The sequence below is a fragment of the Protopterus annectens genome, chromosome 3.part0 (assembly GCF_019279795.1).
Source record: "Protopterus annectens isolate FY-2018-M chromosome 3.part0, PAN1.0, whole genome shotgun sequence".
Classification (NCBI taxonomy): domain Eukaryota; kingdom Metazoa; phylum Chordata; order Ceratodontiformes; family Protopteridae; genus Protopterus; species Protopterus annectens.
The window spans coordinates 1141949052-1141964131 of record NC_056731.1 but is presented as its reverse complement, the minus strand read 5'-3'; positions in this window follow the sequence as shown (position 1 = coordinate 1141964131).

Below are 15080 nucleotides of genomic sequence, written 5' to 3'. Positions count from 1 at the left end.
AGCAATCACAGAGTCCCCAAACAATGCTGACATCCTAAAAACAGCCCTAAAAATGAGAAATGATTGATGCCAAAACCATGGTCTGCGACTAAATGTTAAAAAATGCATAATCATACCCTTCAGTAAATCAGATATCTCTGTAAATTATAATATTGATAGCATACTCCTAAAAGTAGACTTAGTGGTGAGGGACCTAGGAACACAAATAGTAACCTAAACTTTGACCAAAAGGTATCTTTCTGTGTGGTTCAACTTATAAGTAAAGGCATAGCAACAAGATCAAAGGAAGTCATAGAGCCATTGTACTCAGCCCTCATCAGGTCCATAATCAAGTACAATGCTCCCTTCTGCATATACCTAACCAGGCACTTACACCAACTGGAGTGGCACCAGATGTTTCTCACTAAAAATTACAAAGTGTAGGACACATGTCTTATGCAGACCAATGAGAGGCCATATTGCTTTACTCTGTTTCATATCGTTTATTAAGAGAGGACTTATGCATGACCTACAAGACATTCTCTGATCCAGCCCTGATGAAAGTGTTACATATTCACAAGAAAAATTGTACAAGAGTTACACGTTCCATGGACCTGAACTTTATTTGTGACTAACAGAACTTGCTGGAGAGACAGATTTGTATCCCAAGCACTACCTTGTTTATGGAATAAACTTCCCATCTTCGTAAAACAAAGCCTGTCTGTCACTCTTTTTGAAAGGAATTTGTATCAATGGAAGGGGAACCATAGATTCATTCCTGGGGTACTGCCCATGTGCCTTATGGACAGAAGCACTCTGTAAAATGACTCGGGGCTTCAACATCCAAAGACTCACCACCCTGATACTGCCCCATCCCTTATCTGGGGAATTAAGATATAATATTGTCATATCATGGATACAATTGGATAGGCTTGTACATGTTTTTGTGCCATTAGCTTAGTAATCACCTATGAACCTATCAACTTCATTTAAATGCAAGTGCCATAGGTGTGCCTGCAACAGTATGTGAGTAATAAGACCAGCTGAAGGAAAACATAAGCTAAAATAAGTTCACAAAACAGATATCTTTTAAATATATGATGATCCAAAATATTAAAGTCATTGAACAGCGATCTGCTACTTCATGTTTTATGGTAGTGTATACAATGTTAGTAATAAAGATATCACCTAAATTAATTTTTACTTCAGAAGCTGGAGAAAATGTTGAGTATCTGTTTAAAACAATTTGTTCTGGTTTCAACAGAGACTCTAGGAAGTTTAAAAAGTGTTTCCATGAAATAACAGCATCCAATGACAACTGGAAGAAATAGAGGATGAATTACATTTTCATTAATATTTTAGTCATGCAAAAACATAGAACATTGAGTGCATTTCAGATCTAAGTACAGTACAGTTGTGTAAAATCTTACCATAACAGTAGATGCCTTTCTCTTCAATGTTGCAGTATTCCACATAGAAAGGATCTTCTGCCCAGGGCAGCCTAATGCTCGGCCAGTATGCAAAAGCCTAAAGATCTTGAAAGGGATCAAAATCCACAGTATGAGTCGCAGAGTGGACAAGTGAGGATGGACGAGAGACCCCTTGTCCCGTGTGAGGAGATCCAACCGGTGACGTAACTTGTGATGATTGCCCATGGCCAAATGCATTAGGAGGGGGAACCAGTGCTGTCTCAACCAAAAGGGAATCACTAGTCAGATTTTTTGGGGCGTTCAAATGAATCTTCTGTAGGAGTCTTGGAAGTAGAGAAAGAGGAGGGAAAGCATAAAGAAACATCCCCTTCCATGGAAAAGAAAGGGTGTCCGTCTTCCACACCAGATGGCATGACACTCTGGAACAGAAGAGAGGAAGCTGCCTGTATAAAGGGGAGAGAACAAGATCTACCTGAGGAATACCCCACTGATGGACAATGTTCAGAAACATATCTCTGAAGCATCTATTTGTGAACTTGTGTTTTTGACTTGCTCAGAGAGTTTGCCACTAGATTGTGCTCTGAAGGAATGTATACTGCCTGAAGAGTTAACTGATAACTGAGAGCCACTTCCCAAGCCTGAAGAGCCATCCTGGGGATGTGATATGATTTTGTGCCCCCCTCTTTGTTGACATACCACATCACTGTAGTGTTCTCTGTGTATACCTTCAAGGGGCATGGAGAGAATATGGGGTGAAAAGCCTGAAGGGCCAGAATCAGAGGCCTCATCTCTTTGAAGTGGATATGGTCTGACCTCTGATGGGGAGACCAGAGGCTCTGAATTTTTAGGTGACCAAGAGAAGCCCCCATCCCATGTTGGAGGCAATGGTGAACAGCTCTTAAGAAGCATCTGGAGGCTGAAAGGGCTGGCCTGGGATGAGACCGAATTGTTGAATCTACCACTCAAATTCCTTCTTGAGACAGGGAATGAGAAGTACAGAAGTCCAGATGGTGACATTGCTACAGCCAAACTGACTTTAGGTATCACTGAAGCTTCTGCATGTGAAGTCTGGCAAGAGGAAGCACTGGAACAGAAGAGGCCATGAATCCCTGGGACCAAAGAAACTCCATGGCTGGAATGGTAGTCAGAGGAAGAAGAGACTGAAAGAAGGTTGTCAGCAACAATATCTTAGTTGGCAGAAGAGAGGCCAAAATTGGCACTGTCTGAACCCTGAATCTCTGATACACATGATCTTGAGATGGAGTCAAGACAGACTTTTGGAAGTTGATAGCAAATTCCAGACTTTTGAAGAAGAGAGAGATGGTGAACTGCACATCTTGTAACAAATAACTAGGAGAAGGTGCCTGAAGCAAAAAGTCATCTAGCTACGGGAAAAATCTGAATGCCTTGGAGCTTGCAGAAGGCAATCACAGGAGCTAGGCATTTTGTGAATATCCCTGAGGCAGTAGAGAGGCTAAATGGCAAAGCAGAGAACTGAAAATGAGAGGAAGACACAGAGAAATGTAAAATCTTCCTGAAGACAGGGTGAATAGGGATATGAAGGTAACCATCTTTCAGATCCAAGGACACCAGGAAAGCCTGGGGTAATAAAAGAGGAAATGGAGCTTGAAGAGAAGCATCTGAAAAGAAGAGACCTTGCAAAAAGTGTTGAGCCAGGACAGATCCAAAATAGGTCTCCAAGTGCCCTCCTTTTGAGGAACCAGGAACATCCTGGAATAAAAACCCATTCCCACTTGGGAAGGCTGGACAGGTTGAATGGTTCCTTGGTTCACCAGGGACCCTAGAACCTCTGGGAAAAGAAGGAGTTGCTCTACAGAAGATTGAGGAATCCTTGAAAAAGGAGGAAGAGATTTCCATAGAATCAAATAACCCTGACAGATGATACAAAGAACTCAAGAGTGCAAAGTGATAAGACACCAATTTGGAAGACAAAGGGAGAACTGAAGGGACAAAGGAACCTGGTCTAAAAGAAGGGAGGGGGTGTGCTATCAAAGAGAAGCAGGCTTATCAGATAAAGGAGGCTTCTGGGCCACATATATTTGAAAAGCCTTAACACAAGGAGCCTGCCTCCCACCCTTCCTAACCTTGGAAGCTTGGCAGGTTGCCAGTGAATAAAAGCAGGTCTAGAAGGATAATTCCTCTGGAACTCATGGATAGATGAGACAAAAATGTATAAGGTCCTGCAAGGCTTTGTCTTTTTCTTGAAGAGACATAAATATATCAGAAACAGCAACCCCAAAAAGATGTTTATTATCCAAGGGAACATCCAACATCTTAGCCTTAATGTCCTCATTCAGAAACTGGAGATGAAGCCAAGAATAACGCCTCTTGATGGACCCAAAAGCCACAGCCCTAGAAGAGGAGTCAGCAGCATCATAGCTACACTTAGTAGAGCAGTGAGCCACTTGAAAGCAGAAACTAAAAAAAGATAAGGCAGAGAATTTGCCTTCAGAATCAGGGTGGATAGAGATAACCTGACAAGCCGGAGCTATCAGGGCCAGAGCATACTGGTCATGTGGGTCTGGTAATTAATAGCCCTAAAGGTCAATGTAGGAGCACTGTAAACTTTCTTACCAATCCTCTCCATAGCCCTACCATCTTTATCAGAAGGCAAAAATTTAGAAAGTTTGTCAGAAGAGACTGACACCACAACAGGATCAGCAGAAGGACATTTAAATAAAAACTGACAATCCTCAGGAACCTTATAGAACCTATCAGGTTTCTTAGGAGCAGGAGGCTGAGAATCAGGAGACTTGGAAGCAGCAATGAAAGTATAAAAAGAAAAATCCATGGTATCCCTTGAAGTCTCAGAAAACCCATTATGCAACCTATACTGGGTCAAAAACAAACCAAGCAGAAACTTTGCAATGTGGAGGATTTGAAGTTCACTCCTTGAAGTATGTTATACACATAGTTTATTAACAAAATTCAAAATGTAAAATGCATACTATGAAAAAATAAAATAGCAGGTAGTCCAGAGCTGAGTTAAAAATGAAATATCAGGAACATCAGAAAATGATGAAGTCTACATCACATGGGATCACCCATTACCAACAGTTCAAAAGATAGATGCTAGAAAACCGGATATAGTAGTCCATGAAAAGAAGACAAAAGTAGCATTGATCATTGATATCACCAAACCCAGTGACAACAGTGTCTTGCTTACAGAGAGACACAAAGTCATAAAATATCAGGATTTGCCGGCAGAAATGAGAGCAATGCTGGAGAAAGATACCCAGACAGTTCCAGTAGTATTAAGAGCAATGGGTCTTATAAAAAAAGAATCTACAATCATCATGCTTAGATATGTTACCAATATATGTAAAACCATACGAATTGCAGAAAGAGTCATTACTGGGCACATTACAAGTGTTGTAAGGAGCACTTCTGGCTGACTTCAAAGATTGAAACAATACTAATTTCATGAACTTTAATTGTACTTTGACTTAGGAATGGGGTCCATTCCTGTCATGGTATTAGAAACCCAAAAGATTTGGAGAAATTAAAAATGGCAATAGGTAGTATTTTTCTTTGTACCTGTATCATTTCCTTTCAGATTAAAATTTCCTAAAGAATAATTAGCAAAACCCTTTTTAAATGTTTGTATTTAATATGTTTCTGTCTATCATTATCACATTTGAAGTAAGCATTAAAGTATCACAAAGTATTTTTTACAATCCTTATCTTGTGAAAGCTGGCAAATTAGCTGTTTAAAATGGCATTTTGTTAATCTTCATTTCCATGAGTTTGATTTATGTAGGAGTAATGCTTATTGCATGGTTTAAATATGCATGTGAGTGTGTGTGTGTGTGTGTGTGTGTGTGTGTGTGTGTGTGTGTGTGTGTGTGTGTGTGTGTGTGCGCGCGCGCGTGTGTGTGTGTGTGGTATATAAAGGTTTTTTGTTCTTCTGTTTGAGCTGAAACATTTTTTTTTGGGGGGGGGGACTTTTTGCCCCACTACCTATTGACCATCAGGTCCAGTCTTGGTCAGTGGCCATTCACTCAGCATACACTGGGGTGAGAACCAGCTGAGGAGAGTCATTATTTGGACAGCCATCATAAATTGTTAATTTATGCCTGTATATGGCATTAACTCCACAGCATATGCCCAGAAATGTAGCCAAGGTGCAGTGGGCATTAGCAAGGATAGGTCACTCACATCTATGAATGATGTAAGTCCTTAAGACTCCCCACCATTGTAATCTTTGCTCCTGTGTGGTCTCAGGTCTCTATCATGGATTCAACCACAGTAATATGCCCCATAATTATCTGTGCCTACACTTTCCCATAAGGAGAGGCAAGGCAGCAAAGCCACATCATTCCTCTCTTCCTCAATGTCATTTGTAGCATTAATCTGATCTCCTGGATCATATTAAGGGCTTTATCACTCTACACTAGTGGTACTGCCTTTAAAACATGAAAAAGGGTGTGTTACAGTCATTGGTTATGCTAAAAGAATTATTGATGGCATTCACTGAGCGGTGATAAATGGATGATCCACACAGAGTGAAGATAAATATGGAATATGGGGGTGTTGCCTCTAATACATCAACTGGCTTGTACTGTCAGTTTAAGGATCAAGTCTCACTATTTGTGCAGAGTCATTTTGTCACAAACCAAGTTTCTTATCCTCAGAGTACACTTCCTATACTCCACCAACTAGACGTCCACAGAACATTCAGTAAAGAGACTCTCACTTTTTTTCCTGCAGCATCTCCCTAATGAAGTGGATATCAGGGCTTTCTGGACCAGTGTAGGATCATTGATTCCATATTTCTGCTGTTGTGCAAGATGTTGAAGTGCTTTTGCCAGTCAGAAAGCAGCAAGACAATAGCTCATCAAGCATTACTTACTGAAAAGAAAAAAAAATTAGATTTGTCAAGAATAATGGATAGTGGGAATTCACCTAATTGGCTAACTACCTGGGTATTGCTAGTGCTGGTCTCACCACAATTTCATACTGCTGAGATACAATACCCCTTTGCTTCTTTTCTCACCAGAAGCAAAACTGTACACCAATCCCAAGCTGGGAAGTAGGCCACGGGCTCTTTGGTATCAACAGTCTTATCCCAGATGATGCGGGGGTCTGTAAGGTTGTTGTAGCTTTTTCCTGGTAGATGTCTTGAATAGCAACCAGATATACCCCTTAACCTCTTAGCACAAGAAATGTGGACAAAGATTAAAATAATGGGGTAAAAAGGCCTCAGGACAGGAACAAATATTAATTATTGCTCTTGTATGCTTAGAAAGTTGCTACAATAAAGGGATTGGTGTAGCATGCATTTTTTTCTAAAGGATATGAAGTATGAAACTGCAAATGTATGTCATTATTTAGTGACTTAAATCCTCACTGATTTGCCAGAAAACCACACATTTTAGGAGGAACAGACCAAAAATATAAGGCAAAAATCTGGACATTTTATGAAAATTTGGACACTTAAGATGTATGCAACCAGACCAAAAAAGAAGGTACACACAGATACTCACTGCCCAATTAGAGACAGTTATGAATCATTGCTTCTCCAATGATTGGTGTTCTTGGAACAGATGTTGCAGATTTTAAAGGTAAGATGGAAAAATGTGTTAATATCCTAAAGGTTGCAGTATGCACTAAGCTAATTTTTCCTTTAATTTTTGCTTACTGGCAATAGCCAATGTAAGAAGAGAGAGAAAGAAGTATGAAGTCAAATAAACATATGGGGTGGGCAACTAGAGAGACAATTGAATAAAAAAAACAATGGCACCAGGGGGTGGAAAAAAGTAATTTCTGTGTGACTCACAAGAGACACAGCTCTGGTCTCTTTCCTAGTTTAAATATGCAATAAAAACAGAATACTATTTAAAAACAGAGTAATGAAAATACACCACAATATACAAAACAGAAGAAGGCAATAAAGCAATGCAAACTACAAGAAAGCAATATAAGAAAGACAAACTAACCTTTCCCTCAGAGCAGTCTATGGCAGAATCTGAGTGTGCTTTCCAAGTTTGTTTTGTAATATTCTGAATTCCTCTGTATTGATACATCTGTCATTGTGCTGAGATTGTGATTGAAAAGGTTTCAAGGACCAGCCAACCCACCTGCTTAAGAAACAAAGAAAAAATAGTTGGAAAGTGTTATATGACCTGTGCAGAATGCAGGATTCCTTGTGTTTTGGGCTGTATGAAGCCGTGCAGCAGGTGTGGCATAAGTATCTATTTTGTATACTGCTATAAGAAACAAGAAAAGGAAAATAAATGAATGCTGTCACTGAGAATGTAATAGAAGAGTTGTATGAGGATAGACTATTATAAAATGGTGAAAAAAAGAGGTAGAAGTTTATTCCTTTGCTAATGAATTTCAATACTGCATCATTTAACTTGGTACCCAAGCACAAGTGAATGCAGTCTCAAAAACTGCATTTACTGCATTTTAAAGAAGAATCAGAGCTACATAATTCTAAAGTAAAGGTGACTGGTTATTCAGATGCAGGTGTTCCAATTAAAGAAAGTGCATAGTAAATGTGACCTGTAGGAGCATTGGTAGCACTCCCTTATTTACTATGGTACCAAAGGAAGTGTAAACAGTACTTGGGATTAACTGTGAAAGTCTGAATCTGACAAAGCTGTAGAAAATTAGACTAATTCTGAATAGGATTACCTGATGAAAGAAAACATGACTTGTTTAATGGTCTTGAATGTTTACCAGGGAAGCTTGGAATGATAAATCCAGACCAACCATTATTTGTCCATACTTAAATGTTCCATGTACTATTTCTGAACCACTAAATATAGGGTGGAAATCTAGAATAAACTGAAGAGTTAGTGAAACAAAACAGTATGGTAATTCTTCAACAATTGTAAACAAGAAAATAGATGAACTGAGAATTTATATGGATCTTTGGGACTTATATGGAGCAATCAAAAGGAAATGTCTCAAACTTCCAGTACACAAGGAAATAGGGTAACAATTTGTTAATGCTGAGGAGTTTTGTAAATCACATACACGTTCAAGGCTTTGGCAACTGCTGTTGAATTGCAAAAGCTCAAGACCATGTACTTTTAATATGTCACATTCCAGATATCACTTTTATGGCTTTCATTTGGAACTACTTCTATCCAAGAGCTAAGCCACAAAACTGTCCACATAACTTACAAAGACATCAGTGGCGTCAATGGATGATAAAGCTGTCTAGGGAACTACCAAAGAAAAACACAATGCATGAGTCAGAAAAATGCTGGAAGCTACGCACTAAACAAATGTAAAAATGTGAATAAGAATAAATGCAAGCTGGACATGACATGGCTGTCTTTTGTAGGTGATGTAATCAGCAGTGAGGGTGTCCAGGCTGTCTCCATGGAAGTTTTTGGTACTGAAAATGCGTGAAGACTGCAATACAAAATGATCTGCAGATTTTTATTTGAATGGTAAACTGCATGGGAAAATTCATAGGCAACAAATCAGAAAAGATAGCTACACTGTTTAGAAAAATGAGAAGGAGTGGAATTGTGAGCAGGAGAGCCTGGTAATATCCGAAGGAGGTGCTCATTGAAGACCCAGTTCTAAAATGTAATTACCAAACAAGACCCATCAGAATTTCAGGTGATATATCCCAACAGGCCTTAGAGCTTTCCCTCTTCTGAAATATGATGACAACTGCAGTCAGTGGTGCATGCATCTCACTCCATGTCAGGCACAGAAACTAGACATACCCAAACTGAAAAAGGAACGACTCCACATTAGGTCTGCAAGTGAGAGAGAGGTTCTATGAAATTTGTGTTATGGCTGACAGTTAATGTGGAATCAAATGACAAACCACTGGTAACACTGCTTGTGACGCCCTTACAACTGACTGCCTATTGCAATTTTAAATACTGAGAATTTAAGATACAGTGTTATATTTTGAATGTAACATACCATCCAGGGAAATTGATTTATACTGAGGTTACACTGATCACAGCTATGGATCAAAGAACCCCATCTAACCATAAAACAGATGAAGAGGTTCAGGCATACACAGATTTGATTACAACAGCAGTACCTTTCCTAGACACAAAAATGCAACTAGTTTATCAGGAGAAGAACACTGCACATTGAAATGGGTAAACAATGCCATTTTAAATAGTTGGCTTAATGTTAAATACAGCTGTAGCTCAGCTGTTCAAAAGTACTCGTAAGGCAGGCAGACCTGTCAGTGATGGGATTATGTATAATGACAACACAGTTGTTACGCCAAGCGGTATTATGAGAGAAATACTTAAAAATCCACAAAAAGCACATTTATTTATTTGTTTGTTTCAGCAAATGCTCAGGGAGAAAAGCTCCAAATAATAAGAATAAAAATTCATACAGGTTATGTTCTAACACATAAAATTTATAAGGAAAAACACTACAATAAAAACAGGGACAACATACAATAATGGTCTCATATGCAGACTTCTACCAAAATACTACATTAAGAATAAAAATAACATATAGTGATGGTGTAATGCCTAGAGTTCTAAGGAAACATAATATTAATATAAAGATTTTTGACAGTGGCATTCAGTTTATCCAACATTAAAATGGTGTAACATGGATTGAAAAAGCAAGAAACAGGCCTACAATGTACTGACAAAGCCTAAACTAACATATTGCAGATGACATGATGCTTACTTACCCAACATGTCATTGACACCAGTCCAGAAATCCTAGTGAGCCATTAATTCCACATCTGGGGTTTTGAAGACCTTATCAGAAGGTAGAAGCTGACATTTTATCTGTAATAAATAATATTGTCTCTTAGTATACACGGAAATGGCAACATCAGCAAATGTGACCATGTACAAGAAGTCCACTTTCAATAGGTATGATATGCCAGCAGAAGTATTTAGTGGCAGTGGTATGCAATTTCTTTATGGCACTTTTAGAAACTTTTTTCTAGGAAATGTGAGTTTGCTCCTACTATTGCTAACCTACATTTTCCACAGTCCAATGGTCCGATGCAGAAGTCTATTGCTACTAAAGTGTGCAAAGTCAAAGACTGAAGATAATTTTTATAAGCCCCTTATGGTGCATATGCTGACAGAATGTGGTCATGGACCTGCTCATTTTCTTATAGGGCAAAGCATTCATTCTAACTTACTTGTGAGAATAATCTTCTTAAGATGGAAGATGGTGACAGTGTGTGACAATTCACAACAACTCAAAGAACAGCAAAATGTGAAGGAAAAGTCCACTTTGAGAGAGGGACATAATATTTGTCAGAAGTAAACAAAGATAATGTTTTATTTAAGACCAAACAAACACCTGTCTGAAGCAAGGTTCTGCCACTGACAAATGCACATAGGTCATATATAAACAAAAGAAGATGCCGTGTTATTTGGAAACCGTACAAATCTCATGAAGAGAACAGTATCAAGCTGTCAGGATGCTAGTTCTGACAAATGAAATAATAATACCACAGAATATGCATTACAAGAACAGCAAGTGTTTCCAATCTGATGGTCTACTTGTTATATGAAACATTCTGAATGATTAACATAATTGATCAGACTAGATTATATTCTCATGTCCACATTATGAAATGTTAATGTTATGGCTCAGTGTAAATGCATTTTTTTTGTTTTTTCATACAATGACAATGATCACATAATTAATATTGACCTAAGCATCAGAAGTTAAGCAAAAGAAAAAACAAAACAAAAAAAAAATACAGAAGTCCCTCTTCCCTCTGCTTCCACATGCCTAAATATCATTCTAGTAGAAAAGTGAAAGAAGATGTTAGTTGTAAGTTGTTTGACATCTCTTATTTATTTTTCTGGTGAACTTTGGAATGGATGCTTGCTTCTCCCTGACTGCCATCTTAAGTCCTGGCTGTCAAATTTCACACAGAGTTCTATCAGATTAGAAAATATTCCTGATAGGAACTACAGTTCAGAGCCAATGTTAAAGTGACAGGATGACTGCGTGCCTTGTAGAAGTAAATGTCTGTACATTTCCTTCCTAGTATTTCATGTTTATGGCCAGTCTGTTCTTTGAGTTTGAACTGTACACAATGACAAGCAGCAGGAACAGCATCATGGCAATGATTGTGCTGCTTTTCGGTGACAACTAATAGGATTTAGACCCAACATGTGAACATATTCAAGTCCTGTACTAAACCTGACAGCATGGATGCTTCAGCCTGCTGTCAGTGGTAGTCTGAGTTTGTTTGATGGAAGCAGCGTCAGTAGGTAACTGTGCAGAAAAGGAATGATAAACTACCAGTAGTAATTAGTCACTGCTGTAGGAATGGTGAGATGAATGATGCACATGCCTTGGGTGATAACTTGTAGGGAGTGACAAACCTTAAAAAAACGTTTGACAGCTTGTAAACTGTCATTAAGTAACTTTGAACACAACTGTTTATTGAACAGATTGCAACGATAGTTAAAACATTTTGACAGTTTACAAGCTGTCTAATAAATGGTTGTAATCACTTAATGACAGCTTGTAAGCTATCAAACTTTTCTTTTTAACGGTTCATGGGAGGGGGTGACAAATGAGTATGCACCTCTGGGTGCCAAATGCCTTGCTACAGCTTTGTGGTTCAGCTCCAACTAATTTCAAATGTCGCTTATGTTTTTGGGAGAACTGTATACAGCTTTGGGGTTCAAATGTTTCATACAAGTTATTGTAATTTAGTAATTGTTTTTTTTTTTTTTGCTGTTTTTAGTCAGTAAGATGAATGACAAAGGGATTTATATGTTCACATGGGAAGGACATCTGTTTTCCTTATAAGACTAGGAAAGTCAATAGAAATTCTATTTCATTCATTCAAAGTTCACTCAGAAGAAGCTTTAAGTTTTGGTACTTTGCAAATCTTTTATTTCTGTAGTCTTCTTAGCAAACTAGTGTAGCACACTGCAGTTAATAAACTTTTGAGGAGAACTGAATATGAACTATCATGCTTCACATTGCCAGCTGTGTCACTCTCTTTCAAACAAATTTCTACACTCTCTGCTGCATAATTAAGTAAATGCATAAAATATTGTATCATATCTCCCTAGATGTATTGTTATAGTGCGGTACCCTGTTTGTTGCCCTACTGCACTTTAGAAGTTAGTGCTCAATGTTAAGAGTGTTGTTTTTGTACATGTACGCTTTATCACATGATAACATTCACTCTGACTGAAGTCTACCCACCTTTCCTTTGCTTTGCTTTTTGTGGCACAGTACACCAGGTCAGTAACACATATGGATGGTTCTCTATCGAGAACTTTTTTATGAAGGCTGCCAAAAAAAAAAAAGCAATAAAGTGAACATCAAAGTCTAAATCAACTATACTTGAAGTAGTCAATATTGTAACAGCAATAAAAAAAACAGGAAGTGGGATCTTTAGAAAAGGGTTGCAGTAAATTACATAAAAATGGAAATTGTGGGGAACAATACATGCAGAAAAATATTTTGGAGGAAGAATGAGGTTTAAGAGAAGGTAGAATTGAATAATTTATGTAATGTTCCTTAGAATATAAGATATATAGCAATATATGTAATGAATAATGTTTGTAAATGTGAACTTTTTAATATGGTTTGATTATGTTTATATAAATGTAAGCTTGCTTATATCACAAGTGATAATTTAATAAAGGTGTATAAAAAGTAATTTTTTATGGACACATTGATTTTTACTTTTTAGTCATACTGAAGACTTTTGGTGTTACCCACAAGTTTTGCACTACAAAAAATCATTATCATGATATTTGTAGTTAAAAGAAAAATATTCAACATTTTCCATATGGATTTTTGAGGATGTGGTAAATATTCTAGATTATTTGTTTATATGCAAGCAATCTAGGAACTTCACCACATCCTAAGAAAAAAAAAGCAAATGTAAATTTTGAAAAAAAGCACACAAGTAGTGACAGAAGTCTTAATTTTATTTTTGCCATTTTCCAGTTCTGTGACAGCCCCCAAACTCAAACCACATTTTATTCCTCTTCACTGGAAGAAAGTCCAGTCCCAGCATGAAATATGATTGCCATCCAGGTGGCCTTTAGAGGTATTTTACATTTTCTGTCCCTTCCCTCTCCATCTTTGGTTGATATGCACACTTGCAAATATGAGGGTCTGTTATGTCGCCCTCTGTAATGATGGATATTCCACAAAGCCTGGTACATGGACATAGCTTGGCAAAGGCAAGCACAAGTCTAGAGTCCATAAACAGCATGCTATGCACCTCTGTATTTTTTTCTCAGTATTAGTGTTGCAGTGTGATGTCATCTCCGTCCCTCCAGCATGGGTGGTTTGACTTTGACCACTCATTCCCACTATCTTGTTGGCTGAGGAAAAGCCAAAGTCACTAGTTAATCCCAGAATGTTTGGGTCACAATTGAGACATAATTATTCTGTGCCATGGAGCCACATTCATTGTGAATTATTTGATTAATAGCATATGGTTGATGAAAATGTGTAAATGTTGGTTAAAAAGCTAATTAGGCATAAAATCAGTTTTTGTTTTGTCACAACAGTATTTTAAGCCTCCTCAGTCAATTGCAAAATATGATGTAGCATGGAATGCATATTTCTGTACACAAATTGTGTACTTATGTACGCTAATCTAGGGAGAGAGAAGCATCTCTGTGGATTTTGTATAAAACTTTGCTGGCTTCTTCTTTTGTACTGATGGCTAGTGAAACGGTGCAGTCTGGCAGACAATGCAGTCTGCATAGCAAAGCCATTAGCCTTTCTGCTTATTTTGTGGCTGCTTTTGAGTCCAACAGGCTTTGAAAAGTTGATGAAAATCTTTACACTACCTGACCAGAGTGCGTGTTGGTTGGCTGATTTTCAGCAACATTTGGTGATTAATAAATTATTATAAATTTACACTTCTAAAAGGCACTGGACAGTGTGAAAAATTAAGGTTCTTATTATATAATTGAAGATGAAATAATTCAAATGCGTCTTGATCGAACTTGAAAGCAAGAAACAGCAAAACAGCGAAACGGCATATAAGCAATTTCTTTCCCCGGGAAAGAAATCACTTGGCCGCCTCCGTTACGTTGCCGTTTTTGTCACTGTAGTGAGATCTTGGATTTGGTATATTTAATTAGGGTGGCTGTGGGGGGGGGGTGCGGGGTGAAGCGCTCCACTTTATGTAATGTTTTGAAGTTTTTATTTTTATTTTTTTTATTTTTTTGTGGAACAGCGATTTTTTTCCCTGGGAAAAAAAATCGCTGTTCTGAGTGTTCGGGATTGTAAGCTTTTGCTTGCATGGGGTTGATAAATCAGCATTCATTTTTTTAAGCGTTCACTGATTTAATATAGACCCGAAAAATTACAGTTTCCTTGTAAAACAGAGGGTCTCGTGGAAATAAAATGCACCATATGCCTCATAATAACCTTTGTCTTTCCAATGACTTTTAAATCTGCATTTATTAGAGATAGCCCACCTCCTGGAATTGAGTGGGGCAGAATTCTGTCCAGCAAATGACTCTGTGTTTCTCACTCACATGAGATGACAATTAGTGTCAGATGACAGCTACTCATGTCTGTGAAATAGGCAACAATTTATTTAAGTTTAAATCAGACCAGTGACAGTTTATCTTCTCTTTCCACCTCTGGTGAGAGGCTATAAAAATACTGTGTGTTGGGTTCATTTATAGTTTTCAGTCAAAAAAAAGAGTTCTTCACTCGAGGAAAATAAGAGTA